Source organism: Delphinus delphis, chromosome 5 (assembly GCF_949987515.2).
Source record: "Delphinus delphis chromosome 5, mDelDel1.2, whole genome shotgun sequence".
In the NCBI taxonomy this organism is placed as follows: domain Eukaryota; kingdom Metazoa; phylum Chordata; class Mammalia; order Artiodactyla; family Delphinidae; genus Delphinus; species Delphinus delphis.
The window spans coordinates 65774891-65784463 of NC_082687.1; the positions used below are offsets into that span (position 1 = coordinate 65774891).

Below are 9573 nucleotides of genomic sequence, written 5' to 3' on the forward strand. Positions count from 1 at the left end.
CATCACCTTTGCCATATTCTGTCTGTTAGGAGCAAATCACAGCTCCTGCCCACACTCAGAGAGGGGATTACACCAGAGTGTGAACAGCAGGAGGTGGGATTACTGGGGGCCATTATACAATCTGCCTGCCATAGGAGGAAGGGGAGGTGTCTCCTGGGATTTTTACTTATAAATGATGCCATTTGTCAAGAGAGGGACTTGAAGAACAAGAGGATCAGGTCTGAGGTGCAAATTGGGTAGTGAATCTTAGGGTCAATGGGAATCAGAAATGGAGGTCATCTCCAGAGGATAGAATTTAGTTCAGCCCAACTGTGCAAAGAGAAGAAGGTTTGGGTTTGGGAGACAAAGGACAAGGTCCTTGAGTCCTTGAGGACTCTGAAGGAAGTTTTTCTTGTCCTGTTCATTTTTCAGAAAAATCAGCGATAAAATAGAACTGTGACCAAATTCTTTGTAGCAAGGATGTTGGGGAAGAAAGCCCACTTGTATTTTCAAGAGCAGGAATTGCATTTTCTAAAGGATGCATTTCCACATTTACTGAAAGGGATCAAGAACCAGACCAATTGTCTCAAGTTCTGGATTTATTTCTTGAATAAAAGACTGAGGCTTCTTCTGAGAGAAAAATACTTAGATGGCCCTATGAAGTGCCCGTAAGTGAGTGCTTCGGATCCAGAGAGAAGGGAGCTAAAGGGCTGATCTGGGTGTGGGGCAATGCAAGAAACATGGGGGTCAGAAACCTGGAAACCACTGCCCCAGCACTGCTTCTTAGCTCTGGGACACTCAGCCTGTCCCTCAGCCACCCCGAGCCTCAGTCTTGGGGCCTTTTCTACGGGGACATCATCTGTCCTGCTTACCCTCCTGAGCTGTCCTGAGAACCAATGAGAGCACTCCTCCCATGGAAATTCAGAAGGTACTTACTATGTGCAAGGCCCTGCAGTGGCCACAGAGGGAAATAACACTAAGGCCCAATCCTTGGTGAGTTTACAGGCCTGTTGATATGTGTGAAACGGCTTTATCAACTAGAGAGTGGCCAAGAAATGTGACAAGTTAGACACAGAGCACTTGTCTGTAGTGCTGGTACCATTCCCTAGTACAAATCAGGAGGAAGTGGAACATTCACTGGAGTGCCCGCGAGAGTTCTCTTCACTATTATGACAGAGTCCAAAGTTTTCTGACATGGCCATACTTATCCGTATTTACCCATTCTTTCAACAAACAGGTACCATCCAACGAGCCCATGGGCCACACCAGCTTTCTGTTTCTGCACTGACCCTAAAGATCATCAAGGGTCACAAAAGCCTCATGACTTGAGGTAAAACCTTGGTTCTGAGTTTCAAAAAACTTCCAATGGGTTCTAAAGCAACCCACTGGACTGATCAGAATGGTATGAAACCCTTACAAACACAGTATGGGCATGCAATCGTTTACCTTCAGTTTTGTTGGATGACATTTTTTTAAATGGGAGGGGGGCAATGCGTACCCACTATTTACCTAAAACCCACCTCTGTCAGCAGTTGCCTTTTTCCAGTGGTCATGGTCTTGCCCCAGCCTAGCCAGCCACATTCTTGCCTGGTTCCCTTCAGACCAGGAGTGTTGAGACTGCTGTTCCCCAAATCCACTCTCCTCTTCTTCCTTTTGATAATAGATCCCCAGTTATCAAGTTTTAGCAGAGCCCATGGCCATGGAGGTAGAAGTAAAATTTCCCAAGCACCCTTGCAGCCAAGCGTGGCCATGTGACCACATTTCCAAAGGAACTGGAGTGCAATTTCCCTAAAAGAAATGGACTCACTGTGGACTTCCTCTCCCGCCTGCTTCTCTCTGACCGGGATGCGGATAGAGTGGTGTTGCTCTAGCTTTGATCGTGTGGACAAAAACACCACGCTAGGGACTTGCAGAGCAAAAAGAGAGAAGGAACCTAGGTCTCTGGATGCCCTCCTAGCCCAGAGCCTCTGACCTAGACCTACCACTTGTTTCTAGATTATTATGTAATAAAGACACAAGCTCCTATCCTATTGAAGCTACAGCATTTGCAGGTATTTTTGTTGTAGCAGCTGAACCAATACCCTGACTAACTTACCTATGCATGTGTGAAAAGACTGACCAAGATGTAGTGTGATTCCATCAGCACCAACAACAACAACAAAATGTCAACTGATCAGCTCTTACAGATGTTAGACCTGTGACCAGGATGTGGAACATCCAATGGCATAATAAATGATGAAGAACTCAAAGATCACGTGCTGCATTTTCAAGTCCCCACAGCTTGCAGGCGATATTGGACCACTAAGTACATGGAAAAGACCTTTCATGGTGGGGAATGTGGAGGAGGGCTGAGGAAGGAGGAGAGGGCTGAACATTTAATAAGCACTTACTACATACCAAAGGCCGTACTCCACACTTTCCATCTGCTAACGGAGGGAGGTAGACATTACCCCTCATTCCTACGCGCCCCCCCCCCCAGCCCATTGTTGATGAGGAAACAGGCCCAGAAAGGCTTGATTTGCCCAATGTCAGCAAATGCCAGAGCCAGAATTTGAACCCCAGTCTACTAGCAACAAAGCTGCTTCTCTAGAACAAAGAATCAGTAAGAACAAAAGTAGATTGTCACGTCATGACAACCGTGACCCTTAAAATTATGAGCACTTCACATTCCTCTTAAAGCTCTGCTAAGATCAAGGGGAACGCAATTCTGAGCAAGTAAAAGGAGCCTGTATTTTCTTCCTGTAAAATGTTGGAGGATGCTGTCTCCTCATTTCTGCCTGTTTCCTCTCCAGGATAGGGAACAGAGTTAGGGCATGGTGCTCCTGGGATGCCCTAATACCATTCTAGCTGACGGTACGTCTCCTCCTAATTCCTAGGACTCCCCATTCCAGCATGGGCAGAGCCTGGTTCTCCAGTGGGACAGGGATGACTGGGAGGGACCAAAATCAGGAACCAGACTCACTCACTGAGGCAAGGACCAGGAAGCCAAACCCCCCACAGGTTTGGGGGATCTAGATAAAGTCCTAACTGCGCCCACGCTGGTATTCAAGCAGAGAGAGACAGAAAACAAACACCTCCATATGTGTATTGAAAACATTCAGGCAAGTAAGGGGATTGGGGGGACAGGAGGTGTTGCCTTACATCAGGAGGTCAGGGAAGGCCTCTCGGAGGTGCAGGGCATTTGAGACTCATCTGAGTGAAATAGGAATTGAGTCACACAAGGTGGGGAAGGAGTGACTGAGGATGAGGGATCCAAGTCCAAGGGTACCCGAGGTAAAGGTGTGCCATTTGAGAATTATGAGGAAGCCCAACGTAGCACGGTGGTTGAAAGATGAGTCTCTGCATTCCTTGCTCCTGTCCGTCCTCACGGTGCCCATAGTCCCTGTGGGGACTGAACTGGCTGCACTTCCAGTGCAAACTGGAATTTGGGCTCCATTTCCCAACCTGGGAGAGACCAGGTCCCTGGACTGGCCACCAGGACTGGGTATGAGGCCGTGACACCAAAACCAGATCTGAGTGCAGGACAGGGACTGGGTCTCAGGAACCAGGCAGCAGCAAGTTGGCAGAACTGGGACATGAGATGGACAAACAGGCAGTGTCTGGATGTCAAATCTCAAGGAAGGGAGAGGAAGACCTCCTGTCCACACCTCCCTCGGCCCCACACAGACTGCCGCTTACTCCTTTGTCTTCAGCTCTTCCCTCTCTCTTGTTTACTCCATTCTAGGCACACCTGCCACCTTGCCCGGCATACTCCTGCCTCCAATTCTTGGACCTTGCTATTCCGTCCTTCTGGAATCCCTCCTCCAATACCCTCGGGACTCATTCCCTCATTGACTTCAAGCCTTGAACAAATGTCACTTTCTCAGTGAGGCCCACCCTGACCACCGTCTTGCAAATTGCAAACCCAAGGTCTGGGGAGAAGCCCCTCGGGCAAGGAAGAGGAAATGCCAGCCAAGGCACTTCCGGGCCAGCCAAGGACAGAAACCAAACATCACAGCACTTCAGGTACGAGTCATGCTGCTGTGGGTTCCAGATGTCACTCCATCCTGGCACCTAAGATTCCATTCTCGGTGCCTCGAAAGATTCAGGGGACCAAAATGAAAACTCTGGCACTCATAGATACGCCCCTAATACTTGGGTCTGGGTGCATGAATTTTTGAAAGAAAAAGAGTGTTTTGTAGGGGAATATAGGCAATACATTTACAAGGTTCAAAATTCAAAATGTATAAAATGGTATCCAGTGAAAATCTCTCCTGCCATTCAACTACCTGCTCCCTCCACTGAAAGCCACAGATGTGATCAGTGTCTGGTGTATCTTTCCAGAGATATTTTATAGATATCCTACCAAGTATGTTTATATTTCCCATCTTTTACCTAAATGGTAGCCCACTATACATATGCTCTTTGATATTTTTCACTTAAATGTCTTAAAGATATTTTCATTTTAGCTTCTTCACTTCTATTTACGGCTGCTTAGTAATCTCTTTGGGTGTACTCTCATGTTTTATTTAAGCCGTCCCCTTTTGATGAACGTGGGACTATTTCTAATACTTTCTTGCTGAAAACAGTACAGCAGAGAATACCCTTGTGCACAGGTCACTTCACCACGGGTAAATTCCAGCAGGCAGGATTGCAGTACTAAAGGTCTGCACATTCTCAGTTTTGATAGACAGCACCAAACGGTCCTGCCTAGAGGAGACCCTCTGTTGGTGCGTGTGTGTGGTTTCATCTGAGCCCTCCCAGGCAGAGAAGCTAAGACTGCTAACATATGACTACTTCAGCACAAAATCCACCACCGCAGTGCTCAGGGCCTGGCACGTAGTTGGAGCTCAAAAAATGTTTGTTGGGTGAGTGTATGGGAAGATTGAGTGGATGAGTAGATGGGAGGATGGAGACATGGATATACAGACAAACCAGTGATGAATTCTAGACAGATCTAGTACAGCCCCCTTCCAGAAGTTCTCTCTCAAAACTCCAGTCTACACTTACTCCTCTCCCTTTTGCTGCCAGGGCCACAGAGTTTAAGATTTAGTTGTTCTGTGCTTCATATGTGTTCCTTTTGTGTCCTCAAATGAAGGGTAAGTTCCTAATGGGCTGAGAACACAGAGAATGGCAGTAAAGAGCATGGTGGGGGGAATCCCAGCTCCACATTTGCCAGCCTAGAACTCTGGGCAAGTTACTAAATTGACCTGGTACTAGTTGCCTTGTATGTCAAACGGAGAGATGATCACACTTGTACTTTACCAACCTACCCCGTAGGTGGTGTTGACAGAATTGAATATGCTAATGCTAATAATGAAATTAGAACACGCCTGGCCAATAGCAAGCCTTTAGTAATGAACTTAGAGCATGCCTGGCCAGTCACAATCTTCCTTGTGTTGTGCTTCTACCGTATCTCCTCTGTTGCCTAGAATAATGGTGGGCGCACGAGAGGCATTCCACTAATATTTTACCACTGATTCCGTACACTTCAATTAACAATCAGTTTTAGTTAGAAGTTACCATTCTTCTGGCACGCATATTGCTTTGACTCCTGCTGAGCGTGCCAGACCTCATCTGCCTAGCTCAGGTCGAGGTAAGCTTTGAGCAAGTATACATGAACTCATTCCATGAGTATTGAATTTTATATGCTACAAGCCCAGATGACAGCAATGAACAGGACAGCAAAATCTTTGCCCTCATAAAGGCTTCGTTCTAGCCCACGGGGCTAAGTAAAATAGGCAGCCTAACATGACTCTGTTCTGGAAGATGCAAAATTATGTAAATTGTCTGTCAACACCTCCCAAACTCACCCGGCTATTTGTTCATCTATTTTAGCCGTGAAGCTTTACCTAAATGCTCTGAATTTCCTCTTCCTTGAATATCTCTTTCATGAGATCCCCTCTCCTGCTCACCTCCTTGATCCTGCTTCTCAAATAGAGTTGCTAATGATGTGTGCATGTGCCAGACTTGCAGAAATGTTGAGCAGCAAAACTGCTCTGTGTCTGTTAATTTCATCCTCTGCTCGGGCGGGGATCCTTGAGTTAGAGCAGATGCTGCTTGCCAGGGGCTTTCGCGCCCGTCGATCAGCGTTGTTGATGAAGGAGGAAAGGAAAGTTTCCTCCACGACTGCCGTTTGAATATAATTTATTGTACTCTGAAAGAAAAGTGGAAAGAAGAAAAGGTACTGATAGGCGCTAGCACAAATCAACGGTGACGGATGACACTCGGATTTCGGTTTCAGAGGAACATGCTTGAAAGTCAAAAAATCGTTGCAGGGGGCTTCCCTGGTGGCGCAGTGCTTGAGAGTCCGCCTGCCGATTCAGGGGACGCGGGTTCGTGCCGCGGTCCGGGAAGATCCCACATGCCGCGGAGCGGCTGGGCCCGTGAGCCGTGGCCGCTGGGCCTGCGCGTCCGGAGCCTGTGCTCCGCAACGGGAGAGGCCACAACAGTGAGAGGCCCGCGTACCGCAAAAAAAAAAAACCCATAACGGAAAAGAATATGAAAAAGATTATGTATATGTATAACTGAATCACTTTGCTGTCCAGCATAAATTAACACAACATTGTAAATCAACTATACTTGAATAAAACAAATTTTTTAAATAATTTAAAAAATAATTGTGGAATGCCTCCCCTGCCATGACCAACACGGAGGCTTTGTACCGAGTCCTCTTCTTAGTGTTCGAATGGCCCAGTCCGAGGCTGAAGAAGCCACCCTGGGTGCACATTGCCATTGACCGTGATGGTGTGCGCTCTGGTGGTGGTGTCTTACTTCCTCAACGCCGGAGGAACAATTTATGACGTTACTGTCGAACCTCAAGTGTTGGCTCTGTGACTGATGAGCACGGGCAGCAGAGGCCCACAGCTTTCTTGGCCTAGGGAGTAAATGGACGATATAGTATGAAGGACTCACATCCAGCTTTCTGTCTACAGTGGGAGGTTTGGGTTTCATAATCCTCGACTGATCCAAGGCACCAAACACTCCAAAACTAAATAGACTTCTTTTTTTTAAATACTTTTTTAAAAATATAAATTTATTTACTTATTTATGATTTTTGGCTGCGTTGAGTCTTCGTTGCTGCACGCGGGCTTTCTCTAATTGCGGCGAGTGGGGGCTACTCGTCTTTGCGGTGTGCGGGCTTCACATTGTGGTGGCTTCTCCTGTTGCGGAGCACGGGCTCTAGGCACGCAGGCTTCAGTAGTTGTGGCACACGGGCTTCAGTAGTTGTGGCTCGTGGGCTCTAGAGCGCATGCTCAGTAGTTGTGGCGCACTGGCTCAGTTGCTCTGCAGCATGTGGGATCTTCCCGGCCCAGGGCTCGAACCCGTGTCCCCTGCATTGGCAGGTGGGTTCTTAACCACTGCACCACCAGGGAAGCCCCAGACTCCTTCTTGTATTCACTGGATTCATCTGTGTTCTGTTGAGTTTTCTCATGGCTAAGTATTCATGAGAATGAAACTGCCGGGCAATCTGATGGGTGAGAGTGCCTTTTGAGAATAAATCAATGGATACTGGATTTGCTCCTGTTAATGAAGTTTTAAAGGCTATACCAACACTCTGATTTGAAATATGGAAAAGGATGAATGAAAAGCAACAGAAAAGAAACATCTAGTGAAAACACAGGAAGCATATTAAAAGCTTGGACTAGAATGTCTTCTTGGTATCAAGGAGACAGACTTACAACAGAATCTTTTCTGCTGGTCTATATTGACGTGCCGGTGATGTTACCTGGCATTTTCTTCTTCATGTTTCGTTTCTTAAAGAAAATATACTCCATTTCTACAGCTATCATATTGAATAAAGTAATTATTTTTTACAAACCCCTTAACATTTTTGGGGAGATGACATTTCTGACTTTCAGAAATTAATGTAAAATCAGGAAGGAAGATCCCATCAGGTGAGAGCCCTGGACAGCTGATTAGCTTTCCCTGTGGTGCTTTGCCTTTAAACAAAGTGTGCGATGGTACATTATTCCAGATACGTATGTAAGACTGTTTCCTGTACAGTAAGATGTGCGAAACAAGCAGAAATAATTTTTCTAATTAAAAATAAAAATGATAGTAATCGTATGTGCCGTTTTTACCACGGAACATGTACAATGAATGTTTAAAAGATGGAGGAAGACAGATTTAGTTCATTCTCCCTTTTCCTCAAATAGATTAAATCGACCTCCTTATCAGAGCATATTAATAAGAAATCAGGAACTCAATGCCATACAGAGGACAGGACTGGCTGTTTGCTGAGGGGTTACTGCTGTCTGGGAACTCACTTGACCTGTGAGATACCTGAGCCCATCAGGGACGTAACTCCATAGGAGGAATCTGTCACACACACACTGTACTGAGAAATACTGCATCTGAATGAAGGTACATCTATACCCTAAATCATTTAAAATTAGAATGAAAATAAAAAACAACAGCAGCCTCAGCACCTCCCCTACAAAAGGATGAATTGCTTAAATTTCAGGTGGTTGAGTTAGTTGTGAATTGGGCACTTCTATTCTCAGGGTCCTTGCCTGGTTCTGAGGTTAATTAGATGGTACCTGCAGTTACAGAGACCATTTCTCCTTTAACAATACCACTCCAACTTTCATTTATCTTTTTCAGTTTCCTGCTCACTTGAAAATCTGTTGAGAAGAGATTATAGGCTTGATGGATTCATTAAAAAAGGGAAAAAATAAGATAACAGCAGTCCTACTTCACGTTCAGCCCGTTGAAGAAAGAAGCATGAAAGCCCTAAGGTAGATTGTCTGAGCTCAAGCATTCAACGGGGATTCAAAGTACTTCTCAGTCAATCTATAGTCTCTACCAATCCTTGGCCTTTCGTGGAAGATGGGTAATGGCAATGGAAGCCAAGCATGTGTCCTCTCTATAGCCTCCCACCCCAATATTAACTTACTGTGACAACAGAAACTCAAGGGGAAACATTATCCAATAGAATTTGCCAAGTGTCAAAATGTGATAGAACTTTGTATCACTTACGTATTACCAAAATAATTCTGTACAATAAATCACCCTACAACTTAGTGGCTTAAAAGAGCAACCATGTTTGAGTTCTCAGCTGAGCAGATCTGCTCACCTGCACCTGCTCAGCTCATCTTGAGCGGGCTCACCCATGCATCTGTGGTCAGCTGGTGGTTGGCTGGGGGCTGAGCCTCTGCTGGGCTGACTTGGCCCTAATCCACATGGTCTCTCATCCTCCGGCAGGCTGGTGCAGGCTATTGTGGATGTGCACACAATCTCTGAGGACAAGCTCTGAGCCCTAAGCTCGGAATTGACACACCACTGTTTCTGCTGCATCCCGCTGGCCAAAGTATAACAGGAGCACAGCCCAGATTCCAGGGATGGTGAACAGATTGTATTTCTTAACGGGAATAGTTGCAAAGTCACATTGCAAAGGGTGAGGATACAAGGAGGGGTAAAACATTGGGGTCACATTTGCAATCAACCTACCACAAGCTGGAAACATGGTGGTGTGTGAAATAAGCGACAGCAATTGCGAAAAATGTTTCGTTGTTGAAATGGTTTTGAGACAGCGTAAATCATAGGATTTTCATCAAAATAGGAGCTAAAAAGGCTCAAAATTTTAATCAAGGACCATCTGAGAAGACATCT

General features: G+C 45.9%; 1 pseudogene; it reads left to right on the top strand.

Annotated features, from left to right (window-relative positions):
- Positions 1-6599: 6599 nt before the first annotated feature.
- On the top strand, positions 6600-7453 carry LOC132426280 (oligosaccharyltransferase complex subunit OSTC pseudogene; annotated as a pseudogene).
- Positions 7454-9573: the final 2120 nt, after the last annotated feature.